Source organism: Schistocerca nitens, chromosome 2 (assembly GCF_023898315.1).
Source record: "Schistocerca nitens isolate TAMUIC-IGC-003100 chromosome 2, iqSchNite1.1, whole genome shotgun sequence".
Lineage (NCBI taxonomy): Eukaryota > Metazoa > Arthropoda > Insecta > Orthoptera > Acrididae > Schistocerca > Schistocerca nitens.
This window is the reverse complement of record NC_064615.1, coordinates 1,080,629,124-1,080,650,745: the sequence shown is the minus strand read 5'-3', so window position 1 is coordinate 1,080,650,745 and position 21,622 is coordinate 1,080,629,124.

Below are 21,622 nucleotides of genomic sequence, written 5' to 3'. Positions count from 1 at the left end.
AGTACTGCATTTCTCCTCTAGCCATTGCTACTTCCGATTTTGCACATCCTGTTAGTCTTATTCTTTAGACGTCAGTGTTCCCTCTTGCGTGCTTCATTTCTACATTTTCTTCCGTCCTCAGTTCAATATCACTTGCGTTATCCTTGAATTACTACTGTGTCTTGTCATTTTTTTTTTCTTTGATCCACCGCTTCCTTCGATATTTCGTCTCCCAAAACTACCTATTTACTGTCTGTTATCTTCCTTTTTCCTCTTTCAATTGTTCACTAATGTATCTCGCCCTTTAACATCCTCAAAAACTGTTCTCTCAATTTACCCAGGTCGCATGTCAATCTCTTATCTTTCCGGAATTTCTGAACTTTCAATTTGCAGTTAATAAAGATCAAATTATGATAATAGTCCACATCTGCCCCTGGAAATGTTTTGCAACTTAAAATCTGATTTCTAAAGCTCTGCATAACCATTGCATAATCCATCTGCAATCTTTGGTTTCTCCAGATCTTGTCCACGCATACAACCTTCTTTGATGAGCGGAAGTCTTTGTAATGATTGACTGGTGGAATGTGAAAAGTTCTACAACGCAGATTCATCTTTCATTTACAAAGACCTGAGCTTCAGTGAGAAATAACAGCTTGAGAGGGTTAATAGAAAAGAGGAGGGAGGTTCTGACAGCAACAAAGTCCTATGGCGTTTACTAATGATTCAGGTCGTACATGGCGTCCTAGCAAGTAAATGCTATTAAGATTAAACGTTTCATGAAACGTGAATTAAATGAAACACATTGCTGAAAGACAACAAGGCTGTGCACAAAGAACTGTTTTATTTCATTGGAGTACAACCGGTTTCGACCTTCTTGATCATCACCAAGTGTCTGAATACAGAAAAATATGCTTGAATCTAGGAGTTCATATTAGCCGTTATGTAACAGAAGTACTAAATACTCACAAACCACCGAGCGAGGTGGCGCAGTGGTAGCACACTGGACTCGCATTCGGGAGGACGACGGTTCAATCCCGCGTCCGGCCATCCTGATTTAGGTTTTCCGTGATTTCCCTAAATCGCTCCAGGCAAATGCCGGGATGGTTCCTTTGAAAGGGCACGGCCGACTTCCTTCCCCATCCTTCCCTAATCCGATGAGACCGATGACCTCGCTGTTTGGTCTCTTCCCCCAAACAACCCAACCCAACACCAACTCACAGAATAAAGGACTGTTACATTACAAACCACCTACTGTTTTCCATGTATTCAGATATGTGAAAAGCTTCCATTGTCAAATAATTCGAAAATAAAACACGGAAGTGCACAACACAGTTCGGTAACGGGGTGTGTGTGTGTGTGTGTGACTGATGTGTGAAAATATGCAAAATTCATGTCTGCAAACAAAAATGAATTAAATTAGTGCGAAATTGTTATATGTCACTACATTATTGAACAGTAGAAGGGATAAATCATTCTGGCAAACTATAATATGTGTATACGAAAGAAATTAAAACCGCAGTTGTGAACTACACGAGTGTCAAAAACGATATTGCTGTCTTACTTCAAAAAGATATCGTATAGCTGCATAGGTGATAGTACATGTGTATTTATCAGCTGACCAGAACTTTAATGTAAAATTTCTGTTACTAGGCATAGTTGTTTAAACTGTGAATGTGAAGATACTACACATCAATTTATAGTGCCGAAACATCTAAATATATAAACATAGAGGAGAAAAACGTGATCACTGGGACAAAGAAAAGGAAATACATCGTTAGAAAGTGTGTAATAAGTGAAAGCCATACTCAGGGTGAATCATTTAAAACTTGCACAGCAAATATTTAGGAAATGATGCCCGGTTTTGACAGATTGGATTGGTAGTCAGGGTCTCGTATTGCTGTCTTACTTCATAAGTTTCCTATACTTCGTTTTATCTATATAGTGAGCAGTATTTTCTTGCATCTACCACACGCCGCAGATTTTTAACGCTTCAAATTACATGTACTGAAACTAACATCGATTGATGCATTAGAGCAATTGTATCTTGAGAGTACTGTGTAGCATGGACACATTTCTTTCAGCTTTGATATTTATTATTAGTGATCTTAAGAAAGGTAAGTAGTGATATTTTAAAAACAATGTGTTAAACAGGTAATCATGTGATATATTCGATAATAGATTATTAAGGTAGACATTATTCCAAAACTTTGTGAATGTACTCGTGTTGTTTTAACATTTCAAATCTGTCAGTTTAGATTCGCAAGGAAATTAATCCTGTCATATTTTACGTAAAGAAGAGGACTGTATTGACTCTTGTAGCAGTGGGGTCAGAAGAACAGACTGGTAATAGTTGTCTGATGCTGATGGCGATTATTATGTGTCAACAAATGGGAGGGGCTGCATCTTGAAATTCTGAAGATCGTAAGATTCTTGTTTTTTTTTTTTTTCTCTTGTATGTAGGGTTATTTAGAACTGTTTCTACAGTAGTAGTTTTGTAGACTTTTTCTGTAAATTTCATGGCCATCTTATTCGCTAGGACATTGATTAGTTGTGGCTGAGAAGTGAGACACATGGAAAATATCGAACTGCAGAGTAAGTGCGTTAATCATCTGCGAAAACTTCCACAAAGAATAAGCACTATTCAGGTCAAAAGTTAGGCACTCTTGTGTACTCGTATTTCCATAAGTCAGAATGGTACACTTGTAATTATTCAGAATATAAGATTTAATTTTTATATATCCTTAAATTCCTACTGTAACAAATATATAACGATGTAAAATATATTACGTAAACATAATCTCAAAATGTGATAAGAGGGTGGACATATCCATCTCTGATTTTGTTAGCACATCACTGTTAGTCATAGACAGCTAATAATAGTAGTGGGTCATTGTATAAAATACATTTGACACTGCAACTGTGCATAACTAAGTTGCTTGTTTTCAGACCCTTGGACCGAAATCTATTATCTTCAATAAAAGTAGTAGTACAGCTATGTATTTCAGAATTCAATTCTTAACCCTGCTAAAAGCTCTTCAATGCCGCCTACAGAAAAGATTTTCTACGAGATTAAAATCGGTGATTTAGCCGATTAGTCGAGATGCAATAAATACCTGAGTTTTCGTATAAACGTGGCAGTTGTCGTCTTGGCAGACGGGAGTGACCACAGCATATACATGATCAAAATGGAAAAGGAATGGCAGCACTTGGTCATCAGATGCACTGATCGATCAGAACAGTATGAACACGTACCTAATAGCCCGAATGTCCACCTTTGTCATGGATAATAGCGGCGACGCATGGTGGCTTGGAAGCAATGAGACATTGGTATGTCACTGGAGGAAGTTGGCACCACATCTGCCACACAGGTCACCCAATTCTCGTAAATTCCGGGAGGTGAGCGATGAGGTCTCATACCACAATCAATCGCAGCCCAGACGTGTTCGATCGGATTCAGATGTGGTGAGCTGGAGGCACTCTTGTGTACTCGTATTTCCATAAGTCAGAATGGTACACTTGTAATTATTCAGAATATAAGATTTAATTTTTATATATCCTTAAATTCCTACTGTAACAAATATATAACGGAGTAAAATTTATTACGTAAACATAATCTCAAAATGTGATAAGAGGGTGGACATATCCATCTCTCAGTATTCAATTCCGTGTTCATACTCGGGGAACCAATTTTGCGCAAACTTTCCTCATCAACTGCAACTCGCCACTCGCCACTACGTTTCTCGCCTTGTAACATGTCGCATTATCTTCTTGAAAAATATCATTGCCGTCGGGAAACATAATTGTTATGAAGGGGTATACAGGTATATGGTCTGTAACCAGTGTACGGTACGGATGCCCATGTGAACGTTCCCCAGAGCATAATGGAGCCATCAGCTTGCCTCCACCCCACAGTACAGGTGTCAAAGAGCTGTTCCCCATGAACACGACGGATTCCAGCCCTCCCATCGGCAGGATGAAGAAGGTTTCTCGCTTCATTAGACGATGCAGCCCTCTCCACCAGAGTCCAGTGCTGATGGTCAAGTTCCCATTTCAGTTGTAGATGCCGATGTCATGATGTTAGAACATGCAAGTCACCTGCGGAGGCACATCGTTAGGAGTGTTCGGCGCACAGCGTCTTCAGACACTCTTGTACTCTGCCCAACATTAAGGTATGATGTTAGATCCGCTACAGTTCTCTGCCTATCCTGTTTTACCAGACCGCGCAATCAACGACGTCCGAAGTCAGTAATGAGGGCGGCCACCCAACCCTACAACGTCTGGTTTCACCTTGGTTTCGCCGCGTCTTGAGAAGACACTCACCACAGCACTTCTCGCACACCTAACAAGCCGAGCAGTTTTCGAAATGCTCCTGCCGAGCCTCCGGGTTAATACAATCTGCCGTCGGTCAGATTCAGATAGATTGCACGCGTTCCCCATTCCACACGCGGACAGCAAGCTCGGGGATACGACGTGCACCGTGCGTGAGTCTGACTAGCAGTCATTCCGCTCCAGGTGACGCTAATATCGTCTGGACGGGTTTATATCGATAGTAGCTAGGTGGTCATAATACACTCCTGGAAATTGAAATAAGAACACCGTGAATTCATTGTCCCAGGAAGGGGAAACTTTATTGACACATTCCTGGGGTCAGATACATCACATGATCACACTGACAGAACCACAGGCACATAGACACAGGCAACAGAGCATGCACAATGTCGGCACTAGTACAGTGTATATCCACCTTTCGCAGCAATGCAGGCTGCTATTCTCCCATGGAGACGATCGTAGAGATGCTGGATGTAGTCCTGTGGAACGGCTTGCCATGCCATTTCCACCTGGCGCCTCAGTTGGACCAGCGTTCGTGCTGGACGTGCAGACCGCGTGAGACGACGCTTCATCCAGTCCCAAACATGCTCAATGGGGGACAGATCCGGAGATCTTGCTGGCCAGGGTAGTTGACTTACACCTTCTAGAGCACGTTGGGTGGCACGGGATACATGCGGACGTGCATTGTCCTGTTGGAACAGCAAGTTCCCTTGCCGGTCTAGGAATGGTAGAACGATGGGTTCGATGACGGTTTGGATGTACCGTGCACTATTCAGTGTCCCCTCGACGATCACCAGTGGTGTACGGCCAGTGTAGGAGATCGCTCCCCACACCATGATGCCGGGTGTTGGCCCTGTGTGCCTCGGTCGTATGCAGTCCTGATTGTGGCGCTCACCTGCACGGCGCCAAACACGCATACGACCATCATTGGCACCAAGGCAGAAGCGACTCTCATCGCTGAAGACGACACGTCTCCATTCGTCCCTCCATTCACGCCTGTCGCGACACCACTGGAGGCGGGCTGCACGATGTTGGGGCGTGAGCGGAAGACGGCCTAACGGTGTGCGGGACCGTAGCCCAGCTTCATGGAGACGGTTGAGAATGGTCCTCGCCGATACCCCAGGAGCAACATTGTCCCTAATTTGCTGGGAAGTGGCGGTGCGGTCCCCTACGGCACTGCGTAGGATCCTACGGTCTTGGCGTGCATCCGTGCGTTGCTGCGGTCCGGTCCCAGGTCGACGGGCACGTGCACCTTCCGCCGACCACTGGCGACAACATCGATGTACTGTGGAGACCTCACGCCCCACGTGTTGAGCAATTCGGCGGTACGTCCACCCGGCCTCCCGCATGCCCACTATACGCCCTCGCTCAAAGTCCGTCAACTGCACATACGGTTCACGTCCACGCTGTCGCGGCATGCTACCAGTGTTAAAGACTGCGATGGAGCTCCGTATGCCACGGCAAACTGGCTGACACTGACGGCGGCGGTGCACAAATGCTGCGCAGCTAGCGCCATTCGACGGCCAACACCGCGGTTCCTGGTGTGTCCGCTGTGCCGTGCGTGTGATCATTGCTTGTACAGCCCTCTCGCAGTGTCCGGAGCAAGTATGGTGGGTCTGACACACCGGTGTCAAGGTGTTCTTTTTTCCATTTCCAGGAGTGTATTCTGGCTGATCAGTGTATGTTGAAGTAAGCATCCTGGCTCGTGTGTATTGTAAACTTAAATGAGTGGACCCAGGTCATGGTACAAAAAACTCCCCTAAAACATCGCAGACTGCACTCTCCACTGTGTGTGGGCCAAGCACGTCATTCGGGAGTCGGTGGACTTGACACCCTGTGTCATTTGAAAACAGGCAAAACCGCGACTCGTCAGTCACACTACACGCCTCCAGATTGCGTGTAGTTTGCCCCACTGAAGTGCAGATTTATGTACTGCTGTGATCAATGTGAGCAATGGCTTTTAGTAAGATACTCAACTCTATATGTCCACTGCATGCAGTTCCCTAAACAATGCCCTTTTGTTTCAGATTGATCTGTACTCACTGACAGCAGCAATTCATATCGGATTTAAAACCTAGTGTCACTGGCGGGCGCTTACAGTCGTTTACAGTCCCTGTCTATCACGATCTTTAATTTCATTTTACGTTAGAATTTACCGTTACTGTTATTGACATCGAATGGAACACCAAGTTTACTGTCTCCAGTTTATCTCCACCACGAGTTGCGAAGATTTAAACCTTCATCAGCAGGTCGATTTACATTTGTTAGTATGACTACTGTATGTGAGTCTTGTGTTACGATTTTGGGGGTCTAGTGGAGAAACAAAATGCTATTTCAGGACGTGGTTTTGGGTTGTTGTTTTTTTTACTAAAAGCTAAACGGATATCTAACAGTTAAAAATAAAACAAGTAAAATATAAAATCTTCAGTGATCACAGGTTCCTTTCTCCGTCGTAACACTTCATACGTAAACTGCCATATTTTGTAAACAAAATATTTATTCGAAAGCATGTGTTCAGCACATCAAACAAAGATCTCCATAACCCTTTATAAATTATTCTGAAATAATAACGCTATTACGAGGTATAGTCTTTGTAGTTAGTGATAACGTTTCTCCTTTGCTACATGTTCTTTGTACCCAATAGTTTCAAGACGCCATATTTGTTTACAGTATATGACAGTTTACATGTAATGTGTTACGACAGTGAACGAAACCTGTGACCAGTAGAGATATTCTATTGTACTTGTTTTATTTTCAATGTTGTGTATACGTTTAGTTTTCAGTCCGAAAACCCCCCAAAACAATATTGTGAAATAGTGTTTTGTTTCTGCACTAGACAGAAACAGAAGTGCTCCAAAAATCTTTAACACAACAAACACATACGGTCTGTCATACTAACAAATGTAAATCCTCCTGATCATGGATGTTTAAACCTTCGAAATGCGTCGTGGAGATAAATAAACAGTGAATGGTAATAGCAAACTTGTTGTTGCATTTGTGAGCTCGAGATTTTTATGACCACTGGTCTTACTCCACTTTACATAGCTGCACTATTCATTCTACACACGTTGTCATACACCAACACCTAGGGCAATTTGATTCATAGTGTGGTCATGGGCGCAACAAAACACAAAACTCATTACGACCATTACGTCGCGTCTCCATGTCGACCCATGTTACCGTGTCAATCCCACACCATAGAGTATAAATATCTATGCAGTGAGCATTGGGACGCACAGAACGAGAATTCTCGCAGCTGCACCTCCTGCGGCTCAAGACACGTGATTCTGGGACGGCGCATTTTAGCCAGCACAGCGCTTAGCGTGTTTTGAGTCTTATTACTTTGCTACTGCAGATAGATCAACAAGGGAAGTACCTGAAACTTCGTATAAGCGTTTTACAGACATGTTAAAATTGGATACCAGGAACTGAAGTTGCCATACGGATGTGAAGAGCAAAGGTACTGTGCTATTTCGCGACAGTATCACGGCTGAGATTCCACTTTATGCACATTTTTGTCGATAACGGGATGAGAAATGAGGACCAACAGCTTTTTTTCAGGTTTTCTGTTACACTTATTCATTTTGTCGAATCGCTGTTGTAATTAACTGCGTTACAGTGAAACTGTAGACGGCACCGAAGTGCCACGAAAAAACAATGCATTTGGAACTATGGTACTCAAACAGTCAATATGGCAAGCGATTTGCACCACCTGCTTGTCCATTATTACTTTAATTTTTTCTTTATTTGCTCTTTTCCTGTTTATAGACAAGTAAAAGTTTATAACATTTTTCCGTTATTTCATCGAAAAAGAAAACGATACACAATGAACAAACGAATAAAGAATACAAGATCAGTGCTCGAAATTTTGGCGTAATTAAGGAAGTGACAGCAGACAATATTGCTTTTAGGTTTTCTATTATTCAGTGGCGGGAAACGAAAATTTAATAGTCATGGGGGACTAGAACTCGACAGTAGGAAAAGGAAGAGAAGGAAAAGTAGTAGGTGAATATGGAATGGGGGTAAGGAATGAAAGAGGTAGCCACCTGGTAGAATTATGCACAGAGCATAACTTAATCATAGCTAACACTTGGTTAAGGATCTAGAAAGAAGGTTGTATATGTGGCAGAGGACTGGAGACACTGGAAGGTTTCAGATAGATTATATAATGGTAAGACAGAGATTTAGCAACCAGGTCTTAAATTATAAGAAATTTCCAGGGGCAGATGTGCACTCTGGCCGTAATCTGTTTTCTATGAACTGTAGATTAAAACTGAAGAAACTGCAAAAAGAGGGCAATTTAAGGAGATGGGACCTGGATAAAATGTAAGAACCAGAGGTTGTAGAGAGTTTCAGAGAGAACATTAGGGAACGATTGACAGGAACAGGGGAAATAAATACAGTAGAGGAAGAATGTGTAGCTTTGAGAGATGAAGTAGTGAAAGCAGCAGAGGATAACATAGGTAAAAAGACGAGGGCTAGTAGAAATCCTTGGGTAACAGAAAAGATATTGAATTTAATTGATGAAAGGAGAAAATATAAAAATGCTGCAAATGAAGCAGGCAAAAAGGAATACAAACGTCTCAAAAACGAGAAGCAGGCAAAAAGAAATACAAACGTCTCAAATATGAGATCGAGAGGAAGTGCAAAATGGCTAAACAGGAATGGCTAGAGCACAAATGTACGGGTGTAGAGGCATATACCACTAGGGGTGAGACACATTATGCCTACAGGAAAATTAAAGAGATCTTTGGAGAAAAGAGAACCACTTGTATGAATATCAAGAGCTCAGATGGAACACCAGTTCTAAGCAAAGAAGAGATAGCAGAAAGGTGGAGGCTCTGTACAAGGGTGATGTACTTGAGGGCAATATTATAGAGATGGAAGAGGACGTAGATGAAGATGAAATAGGAGATATGATACTGCGTGAAGAATTTTACAGAGCACTGAAAGATCCAAGTCGAAACAAGGCCCCGGGAGTAGACAACATGCCGTTAGAACTACTGATAGCCTTGGGAGATCCAGCCCTGACAAAAATCTACCATCTGGTGAGCAAGATATATGAGACAGGCAAAATACCCTCAGACTTGAAGAAGAATATAATAATTCCAATCCCAAAGGAAGCAGGTGTTGACAGATGTGAAAATTACCGAACTATCAGCTTAATAAGTCACAGCTGCAAAATACTTACACGAATTCTTTGCAGACGAATGGAAAAACTGGTAGAAGCTGACCTTGGGGAAGATCAATCCGGATTCCGTAGAAATGTTGGAACACGTGAGGCAATATTGACCCTACGACTTTTCTTAGAAGACAGATTAAGGAAAGGCAAACACACGTTTCTAGCATTTGTAGACTTAGAGTAAGCTTTTGACAATGTTGCCTGGAATACTCTCTTTCAAATTCTGAAGGTGGAGGGGGTCAAATACAGGGACAGAAATGCTGTTTACAATTTGTACAGGTACCAGATGGCAGTTACAAATGTTAATAGGCTTGAAAGGGAAGCAGTGGTTGGGAAAGGAGTGAGACAGGGTTGTAGTCTATCCTACCTGTTATTCAGTCTGTATATTGAAAAAGGAGTAAAGGGAACAAAAGAAAAATTCGTAGTGGGTTTTAAAATCCATGGAGAAGGAATAAGTGTCTTGAAAGGAGGTTATAAGATGAACATCACAAAAGGAAAACGAGGATAATGCAATTAGTCGAATTAAATCAGGGGATGCTGTGGGAATTAGATTAGGAAATGAGACACCAAAAATGGTTCAAATGGCTCTGAGCACTATGGGACTTAACATCTATGGTCATCAGTCCCCTAGAACTTAGAACTACTTAAACCTAACCAACCTAAGGATAGCACACAACACCCAGCCATCACGAAGCAGAGAAAATCCCTGACCCCGCCGGGAAGACACCTAAAGTAGTAAAGGAGTTTAGCTATTTGAGGAGCAAAATTACTGATGATGGTCGAAGCAGAGAGGATATAAAATGTAAACTGGCAGTGACAAGAAAAACGTTTCTGAAAAATAGAAATTTGCTAACATCGAGTATAGATTTAGGTGCCAGGAAGTCTTTTGTAAAAGTATTCGTATGGAGTGTAGCCATGTATGAATGTGAATAGAAGCTTTAGAAATGTGGTGCTACAGAAGAATTCTGAGGATTAGAAGGGTAGAACACATAACTAATGAGGAGGTACTGAACAGAATTCGGGAAAAGAGGAATTTGTGGCACAACTTGACTAGAAGAGGGTAGGACACGTCCCGAGGTGTCAAGAAATCACCAGTTTAATATTGGAGGGGAGCGTGGAGAGTAAAAATAGTAGAGGGAGACCAAGAGATGAATACACTAAGCAGATTCATAAGGATGTAGGGTGCAGTAGGTACTGGGAGATGAAGAAGCTTGCAGAGGGTAGAGTAGCATGGAGAGCTGCATCAAACCAGTCTCTGGACTGAAGACCACAACAACACTGCACTGATTCGTATTCTCGAATGTGGTCTAATCGATTTCGTTACAGTGGCACTGTCTACGGAACTATGCATAAATACTTCGATACACATAGGGATTTCAGAACCGGCATAAATTGTATACCTGTTATCTGCATATGAACATAACAGCAATATTGAGAGGTAACTCTGGTGGAACTACATAAATTATTGAGAATGTAGGCAGAATTTAGTGTACTAACAACATTTATTTTCCCAAAAGAGACATAAATTATGCTAAAAAAGTTATTGACTGAATACCGTAAACAACTAACAGATGATTTAAGACCAAACTGGACGCGTATCCTGGGTGGCAGAGACAGTTTAACTAGTGGAGTGAGTCAAGTACTCTGGCCCTAAAAGTGTCGATAATGCAATCTGAATTGATCTGACGCTGAGCAGACTTTGACCATATCTACTGCAGTTTCTCTACATAGGTGTAGCTGAGAGCAAGTGGCGAATGAGATCTGCACCCGCTGGCGCTGCCGGAGCGACAATACGTTACCCTGTTTGCTTCGGGCGGCGATGTAACTCGCAGCTGGCGACATGTGTAGATCACACACTGTTGAAACACACTGTGAGTCTATCGCGGCCACGAAAGAAATGCAAACATCTCACCGTCTAGCGATCAGACAGATGGATCGCAATTTACTGTCTACGAAAGCCCTGATATTATAGTAGATTTCAGTGTGTGAAACACCTGTTCGCTGGTCGTACCAAGGACCAAAATTTGGCTCACTTATACGACAGAACACACAAGGATACCAAACGTCAAGACTGGTAAATTAAAAACGAATGAGTGTGAACTTGACAAACGAGTAGTATGTATGCACTGACTGGTAGTTTATTCAAACACACTTACAAATTTATCTAGCGTTTGTAAACATGTGGCCACAAAATCACAGAAATTATATCTACAATACAAAACTTTATAATAATGTGTCTCGATACTTTCAAAGTGTAAAGTGCGTCATACCATCATGACATTTAGAATTATACATTTGTTGTAAATACCTATGAAAAGTAACTCGTCCTCCTTTCATATTCTTGTCTCTATATGCATGGCAACGACAAAACTACAGCTGTTACCAAAAATCAAACGTGCAAAAACCTTTGTAAAACAAAGTGAATATGTGTGACATTTAAGTTTCGCTATTACAGCAAATTGTAGACAAAATCACGTCACTAGCCCGGTTTGATATTGAGAACATGTCTAGTAGACTATACTCACTCCACGGATATACACACTTTACGACCAACACGATCGCCTATACTCCACTTTAGCGTTTGTGGCCTCTGGGCCGGGAATGTCCAGTAGATAGCTGCGCATTTAGCCTTGGCTCAGTCTGTTTCCGAGTTCCGTACTGTGTACACTTCCATCAGACTAGAGCGTTCTATAATGTCTTACGTGCGCGAAACTATGGTTGATTTCTGTAGTATTTTGTGTGCTCTGTGAGTTTTCTCATAATGGCTGAAACTGACTATAGTACATACACATCACTCCACTGCCATGCTGCTTAGGCTGTTATTACGCTATCATCTTTCTTTGACAGAGAATTAGGATCAAATATTCGTAAAATTTCTTTGACAAGGATCTTTGAGGTGGTGCTACAAAGGGGTGTCACATTGTCGTTACTATTATTGTTATTGTGCGCTGCAGTTGCTGCTAGCACAATTGCATTGTGTGTGTATTTGGAAGAAAAGCGGCGGAGAAAAGGAAACACACTTGGATAAAGCCATGCGTTTTACGTCGATATAATAAAAGCATTCAGCAGAATCTGTTACGAGAACTGCGAGTGTATGACGTCAAGTCTTATATATAAATTACTTGCGAATGGATAAGAGTGTATTTCAGTATTTGCACAGTAAATTTCCTTCTCATATTACAAAACAGAATACTTTCTTGGGAAATGCTACATGTGCAAAAGACAGGCAAACTGTGACACTGTGATTTCTTGATACAGAAGAGAGCTACTCTACAGCACAGCACTCGAATATTACATTGCACATTAACCAAAATAATTCCAGAAACGTGTGAAGCGACTTATAAAGCACTGAAGAGGGAATATGTGAAGTTAAATAAATGTTTCGTACACTATATGGGCAAGAAGAACTATTTTCATCTTTTAATGATTTAATTAATGAAATTAGTGTTCCAACAACTACAAAACTAATAAATAGTGTGTAACAGATTAACCGTTTATTAACTTGTGTCATCCAGTGTTCAAAAACAGACAAAGTAGAATGGAAAACTAAGAAAGAACTTCTTATTTTAGGGTGTGACCACATCCTCTATTCTGGCTTGCTGAAAAGCTGCCTGGATGTTTTCAGATGTAGAGGTGGAGAGGTGGATGGCTGTAGCTGTGATTGTGGACATGATGCAGCCTGCACCTTATTCCACCTCCCTATCACACACAATTAATAGCATGTATAGTGCCCCTTGCTGACCCACCACCCCAGTCGGCGCAAAATTATATTAAAAAAAAGAGTCAAAGGAACATACCAACTTTGAAGCCATGTTTACAAACACACTACAGAGAGCCCGAAAAATCTCATTTGGAATAAATCCACCGAAAACTAACTAGTACCTCTTTGTTTGCGGTTAATTAGTTTTTCTAAAATCCAGTCAATTACAGGTTCTCTTTATTTGTAACAGAGAAGTCAAATACTAATGTTCATAGATGGAGCTTTAAAAGTACTGTACTAGTTCTTTAATAATGATATATTTTCAAGAAAATCTTTCAACCAATATTTTACCCCGATAGGGTTAAATTTCCAGAAATGGTGAAACACGTATTTCTTTATTTCAGAACGAGAAACCAAATACCAGTTTTGGTAGGTCTAGTTTCAAAATTTCCTTAATAGCGACTTTTTTCACACACGCTACATTCCTTATTTCACCCCCATAGGGTTGGAATTTCGAAAAATCACTTCTTAAGCAACGCCTACGGTGTAAGATCCACAACTTCTTCAAATTTCAAGTTTCTATCCGTTGCGGTTTGGGCTGGCCGACGACGAGTCAGTCAGTTAGGATACTGCCATTTATATATAGAGATTCTCAATAAATTTCTCTTTTTCAGAAATGATTCGCTTGTTACTACCACTTTGCATCCGCTGTGCTTCGGTCATCGTCAGTTACTTGGCTGCCCAAATAGCAAAACCGATCCACTACGCCGGCCGCTGTGGTCGAGCGGTTCTAGGCACTTCAGTCCGGAACCGCGCTGCTGCTACGGTCGCAAGTTCGAATCCTGCCTCTGGCATGGATGTGTGTGATGTCGTTCGGTTAGTTAGGTTTAAGTAGTTCTAAGTCTGGGGGCTAATGACCTCAGATGTTAAGCCCCATAGTGCTTAGGGCCACTTGAAACTTTTGATCTACTACTTTTAGCATCAAGTGATTACATTTGACTGCTTGTTTTACTGTTGTTGATAGTTATAACGTACTTACTGGACATTGTCTCTTCCATTCGACTTTCCAGTTCTTTGCTGTCTCACCAAACCACCGAACTTTTGTTTCTTCCCCCTAAACTGGGTGACTGGAATTCGACAGTAGGAAAAGGAAGAGAAGGAAACGTAGTAGGTGAATATGGACTGGGGGTAAGAAATGAAAGGGGAAGCCGCCTGGTAGAATTCTGCACAGAGCATAACTTAATCATAGCTAACCCTTGGTTCAAGAATCATAAAAGAAGGTTGTATACGTGGAAGAAGCCTGGAGATACTGACAGGTTTCAGATACATTATATAATGGTAAGACAGAGATTTAGGAACCAGGTTTTAAATTGTAAGACATTTCCAGGGGCAGATGTGGACGCTGACCAGAATCTATTGGTTATGAACTGTAGATTAAAACTGAAGAAACTGCAAAAAGAGGGCAGTTTAAGGAGATGGGATCTGGATAAACTGACAGAACCAGAAGTTGTAGAGAGCTTCAGGGAGAACATTAGGGAACGACTGACAGGAATGGGGGAAAGAAATACAGTAGAAGAAGAATGGGTAGCTTTGAGAGATGAAATAGTGAGGGTAGCAGTGGATCAAGTAGGTAAAAAGACGAGGGCTAATAGAAATTCTTGGGTAGCAGAAAAGATATTGAATTTAACTGATGAAAGGAGAAAATATAAAAACGCAGTAAATGAATCAGGCAAAAAGAAATACAAACGTCTAAAAAATGCGATCGACAGGAAGTTCAAAATGGCTAAGCAGGCATGGCTAGAGGACAAATGTAAGGATGTAGAGGCTTATCTCACTAGGGGTAAGATAGATACTGCCTAAAGGAAAATTAAAGAGACCTTTGCAAAAAAGAGTTCACTTGTATGAATATCAAGAGCTCAGATGGAAACTCAGTTCTAAGCAAAGAAGGGGAAAGGTGGAAGGAGTATATAGAGGGTCTATACAAGGGTGATGTACGTGAGGGCAATATTATGGAAATGGAATAGGATGTAGATGAAGGTGAAATGGGTGATATGATACTGCGTGAAGAGTTTGACAGCGCACTGAAAGACCTAAGTCAAAACAAGACCCCAGGAGTAGACAACATTCCATTAGAACTACTGAAGGCTTAGGGAGAGCCGGTCCTGACGAAACTCTACCATCTGGTGAGCAAAATGTATGAGACAGGCAAAATACTCACAGATTTCAAGAAGAATATAATAATTCCAATCCCAAAGAAAGCAGGTGTTGACAGATGTGAAAATTACAGAACTATCAGTTTAATAAGTCACGGCTGCAAAATACTAACGCGAATTCTTTACAAACTAATGGAGGAACTGGTAGAAGCCGACCTCGGGGAACATCACTTTGGATTCCGTAGAAATATGGGAACACGTGAGGTAATACTGACCCTACGGCTTATCTTAGAAGCTAGATTAAGAAAAGGCAAAGTTATGTGTCTAGCATTTGTAGACTTATAGAAAGCTTTTGACAATGTTGACTGGAATACTCTCTTTCAAATTCTGAAGGTGACAGGGGTAAAATAGAGGGAGCGAAATGCTATTTACAATTTGTACAGAAACCAGATGGCAGTTATAAGAGTCGTGCGGCATGAAAGTGAAGCAGTGCTTGGGAAGAGAGTGAGACAGGGTTGTAGCCTCTCCCCGATGTTATTCAATCTGTATATTGAGCAAGCAGTAAAAGAATCAAAAGAAAAATTCGGAATAGGTATTAAAATCCATGGAGAGGAAATAAAAACTTTTAGATTCGCCGATGGCATTGTAATTCTGGCAGAGACAGCAAAGGACTTGTAAGAGCAGTTGAACGGAATGAAAAGTGTCTTGAAAGGAGGATATAAGATGAACATCAACAAAAGGAAAACGAGGATAATGGAATGTAGTCGAATTAAGTCGGGTGATGCTGAGGGAATTAAATTAGGAAATGAGACGCTTAATGTAGTAAATGAGTTTTGCTATTTACGGAGAAAAGTAACTAATGATGGTCAAAGTAGAGAGGATATAAAAAGTAGACTTGCAATGGCAAGACAAGCGTTTCTGAAGAAGAGAAATTTGTTAACATCGAGTATATATTTCATTGTCAGCAAGTCGTTTCTGAAAGTATTTGTATGGAGTGTAGCCACGTATGGATGTGAAACATGGATGATAAATAGCTTAGACAAGAATAGAATAGAAGCTTTATAAATGTGATGCTACAAAAGAATTCTGAAGATTAGATGAGTAGATCACATAACTAATGAGGAGGTACTGAATAGAATTAGTGAGAAGAGGAATTTGTGGTACAACTTGACTAGAAGAAGGGATCGGTTGGTAGGACATGTTCTGAGGCATCAAGGGATCACCAATTTAGTATTGGAGGGCAGCGTGGAGGGTAAAAATCGAAGAGGGAGACCAAGAGATGAATACACTAAGCAGATTCAGAAGGATGTAGGCTGCAGTAAGTACTTGGAGATGAAGAAGCTCGTACAGTATAGAGTAGCATGGAGAGCTGCATCAAACCAGTCTCAGGGCTGAAGACCACAACAACAACAACAACAACAACAAACTGGAATTTTCTTTTCAGACTTCTTAGCTTCCACTACTGGTTTGTCAGTTTAAAAACTGAACAACATCGAGGATAAGCTACAATCCTTTCTTACTCCCAAATCAAACAGACTTTCCTTTCGTGCCCTTCCACTATTATCCGAGGATGACTCTAATAAAAACCTTAGATTTGTAATAACAAATCGAAATTTCACGCCCTTATCCTGTACGTTGGTAAGCGTGGTACCAATAGCGCGCAGAATGGCCTGTAGGTGGCAGCAGAATGCAGATGTACACATACCGCCGCAGTATCAGTATAAAGACGGCCGCCCCACTTGCGACTTGCACCAGGGAAGAATGAAGGTTCAGTACGGTACGGTGATGCATGTTTGTCACAGCAGCAAGTCTACGAATGGAGTAGGAAGTTCGCAAATGGTGTGTCTTCAGTGGAAGATGCTCCTCGCCAAGGCAGGCACAACGAGTTGTGACTCCACAGAACATTGCAGCCGTTGAAGCCATAGTAAAGGAAAACCGCCGAGTAACAGTGAATGGCATTGCAGCATGTTTACAGTTCCTTCTGATGAAGAAGTACGCCATGCGGTGCATGAGTGGTTGCGCGGATTACCAAAAGAAATTCTTTCTAAAGTAATTTATGCACTTTGTAAGCGCTGGAGGACTTGCATTGAGCATCGGGGGGATTATGTTGAAAAGTGATACAGCTTTGTACCACTTCTGCACAGTAAATAGTACTTAAAAACATATTTAAGGTTTTCATTTGACTCACCCTCGTAACTATCGTATGGTTTTTGTACAAGTTGTAGGTAACTTTCCCTCCATGTATTTTACTGTTGCTACCTTCTCAATTTCAGAGAGTGTTATCAAGACAATACTGTCAAAAGCTTTCTGTAAATCTACAAATGCTATAAACGTAGCTTTGCCTTCTTTCAGTCTATGTTTCAAAATAGGTAAGGTTAGTATGACCTCGTGTGTTCCTACGTTTCTTCAGAACACAACGTGATCTTCCCAACATCGGCTTCTACCAATATTTCCATTATTATTACATAGTATTTTCTGCAAAACGTATTTATTGCGAAAAATAGTACACTTCCGAATATCTCACAGAACGCGATTACATCACCGGTAGTGTTGTGATTAGATTAGATTAGATTAGTACTTGTTCCATAGATCATAAATACGACACTTCGTAATGATGTGGAACGTGTAAGGTTAATAAAAGGTGTATATATAAGATATTGCATTAGACAAAATATTACATGACACTCAACATTTTTTTTTTTTTTGTGGAGGTTGGGAAATAACCCATTTACTATATCAAAAAAATCCAAAAATTCATCTAATGAGTAGCAGGAGTTGCCATTATGAAATTCTTTTAATTTCCTTTTAAATGCTACATGGCTATCTGTCAGACTTTTGATGCTATTAGCTAAGTGACCAAAGACTTTTGTGGCATCATAATTTACCCCCTTCTGAGCCAAAGTTAGATTTAACCTTGAGTAGTGAAGATCATCCTTTCTCCTAGTGTTGTAGCCATGTACACTGCTATTAATTTTGAATTCGTTCGGATTGTTAATAACAAATTTCATGAGTGAATATACAGGGTGAGTCACCTAACGTTACCGCTGGATGTATTTCGTAAACCACATCAAATACTGACGAACTGATTCCACAGACCGAACGTGAGGAGAGGAGCTAGTGTAATTGTTTAATACAAAGCATACAAAAATGCACGGAAGTATGTTTTTTAACACAAACTTACGTATTTTTAAATGGAACCACGTTAGTTTTGTTAGCACATCTGAACATATAAACATATACGTAATCAGTGCCGTTTGTTGCATTGTAAAATGTTATTTACATCCGGAGATATTGTAACCTAAAGTTGACGCTTGAAACCTCCGGCGTTCAGTTGCGTGTTGTAACAAACACGGGCCACGGTCGGCGAGCAGCATCTGCAGAGACATGTTTACGATGACGACCGTGTTTACGAGTGTGGCTGTAGTGCACTGTTGTGGTTTGGTCTAGCTGTCGCAGTGTCCGCATGTAGCGCTTGCTGCTATTATTATTCTGCATTCGTCTCCGCACGCAGACCAACTGTAGTACACCGTGTTACCAGACGTCTGTGATAGTGTAGTGTTGTAGGAACTGTGACCATGGTGTAGTCGAACTCTGAAAAGGCGGAGATGATACTCATCTATGGCGAGTGTCGACGAAATGCTGCTGAAGCCTGCAGGGTGTATGCAGAACGGTACCCGGACAGAGCATCCAACGTGCCGCACATTGCAAAACATCTACCGCCAACTGTATGCAACAGGTATTGTCGTAGCACGCAAACGGGTCCGTAACAGGCCCGTCACAGGAGAAGCGGGTGCAGTTGGTGTGTTAGCTGCTGTTGCCATGAACCCACAAATGAGTACACGGGACATTGCGAGAGCCGGTGGACTGAGTCAAAGTAGTGTCATGCGCATACTGCATCGTCACCGCTTTCACCCGTTTCGTGTGTCGCTACATCAGCAATTACTTGGTGATGACTTTAATCATCGAGTGCAATTCTGTCAGTGGGCATTAACAGAGAATGCGTTGCAGTTCTACCTGTTTACCGATGAAGCGGGTTTCACAAACCACGGGGCAGTGAATCTACGGAACATGCATTACTGGTCCGTGGAATATCCTCGCTGGCTCAGACAGGTAGAGCGACAGCGACCGTTGACTGTAAATGTATGGTGCGGAATCATTGGCGACCACCTCATTGGTCCTCACTTCATTGCAGGGGCCCAAACAGCTGCAACATACATCGCGTTTCTACAGAATGATCTGCCAACGTTGCTCGAAAATGTCCCACTAGAAACGCGTCGACGTATGTGGTATCAGCATGATGGTGCACCTGCACATTCCGCAATTAACACTAGGCTGACCATTGACGGGATGTTCGACGGGCGTTTCATAGGACGTGGAGGACGCATAAATTGGCCAGCCCGTTCTCCTGATCTTACACCTCTGGACTTCTTTCTGTGGGGTACGTTAAAGGAGAATGTGTACCGTGATGTGCCTACCAGATGTACTGCGGCGTGTACGACATTCATTACGCCAGAGATTGCAATTGTGTGCAGCAAATGATGGCCAGTACATTGAACATCTATTGGCCTGACATGTCGGGACACACTCTATTCCACTCCGTAATTGAAAACGGAAACCACGTGTGTACGTGTACTTCACCCCTCATGGTAATGTACATGTGCGTCAGTGAGAAAGACCAATAAAAAGGTGTTAGCATGTGGACGTAATGTGCTGTTCCAGTCTCTTCTGTAGCTAAGGTCCATCACCGTTCCCTTTGGATCCCTACGTAATTCGGTGCTCTCCGATACACACGATCGAACAGCGGAGGAGTGGTACTGAAGCGTCAACTTTAGGTTACAATATCTCTGGATGTAATTAACATTTTACAATGCAACAAACTGCAATGATTACGTATTTGTTTATATGTTCAGATGTGCTAACAAAACTAACGGGGTTCCATTTAAAAAAAACGTAGGTTTGTGTTACAAAACATTGTTCCGTGCATTTTTTTATGGTTTGTATTAACCAATTACACTAGCCCCTCTCCTCACGTTCGGTCTGTGGAATCGATTCGTCAGTATTTGATGTGGTTTACGAAATATATCCAGCTGTAATGTTAAGTGACTCACCCTGTATATATTTTGAGGCTACAGTGAAGATTTCTAGCTCTTTAAATAAGTGTCTGCTGGATGATCTTGGATGAGCTCCAGCAATTATTCTGATTACATGCTATTGTGCAATGAACACTCTTTTACTCAATGATGAGTTACCCCAGAATATGATGCCATACGAACTCAGGCGTGGTAAGCTAATTTACTCAGATGTATATCGCCAAAATTTGCTATGACCCTAATAGCATAAGTAGCTGAACTCAAACGTTTCAGCAGATCCTCAGTGTGTTTTTTCCAGTTCAACCCCTCATCAATGCATACACCTAGAAATTTTGAATATTATACCTTAGCTACCGATTTCTGATCGAATTCCATATTTATTAATGGGGTCATTCCATTTACTGTGTGGTACTGTATATACTGTGTTTTGTCAAAGTGTAATGAGAGCCCATTTGCAGAGAACCATTTAATGATTTTTTGAAAAACATCGTTTACAATTTCACCAGTTAATTCTTGTCTGTCGGGTGTGATAGCTATACTTGTACCATCGGCAAAAAGTACCAGCTTTGCATCTTCATGAATATAGTATGGCAAGTCATTAATACGAGTATGTATTAAGAACAGCAGAGGACCCAAGACCGAACCTTGGGGCACCCCATTCTTGATTGTTCCCCAGTTTGAGAAATCTGACAGAGTGTGTTAGTGGCGGTCCAGAGCAGCTGACAGTGAGACAAAGAAGTCGGGCCTTGGCCCTGAGGCCACCTTGTTGACACGGCCGCTTTTAGATCACGATGGCAGACAGCCAGGCCTCCGGCTGCGGTGCATTAGAGCGGACGTGGCGACTGCCTGTGGCGACCATCTGCCGACTGTCAGCCGGTGTTTATAGGGCGACGAGTGCGCCGGTCGAAGCGCACACAAATCGCGTTCCTTGCGTAAGCAACAGCTCAGAGTCTGGAGATTTACCTATAACGGCGCAAACTTTCCGCTCCATCGCTGTTGTTTGTGAAAGAGTGGAAACGTTTCGCTCGGGCTCCAAGAACGGCGCTAGGGTGTTTACACTGGGGAATTACGTCTGAGGATAAAGTTCACATAACAGATTGTGCGGGCCGTGTGTTTAGTTCTAAAGTAAAGCTCTGTGGATGTTATCGGCTAATTCCATGACGATATCTCCCATGCGTCTCGGCGGTTT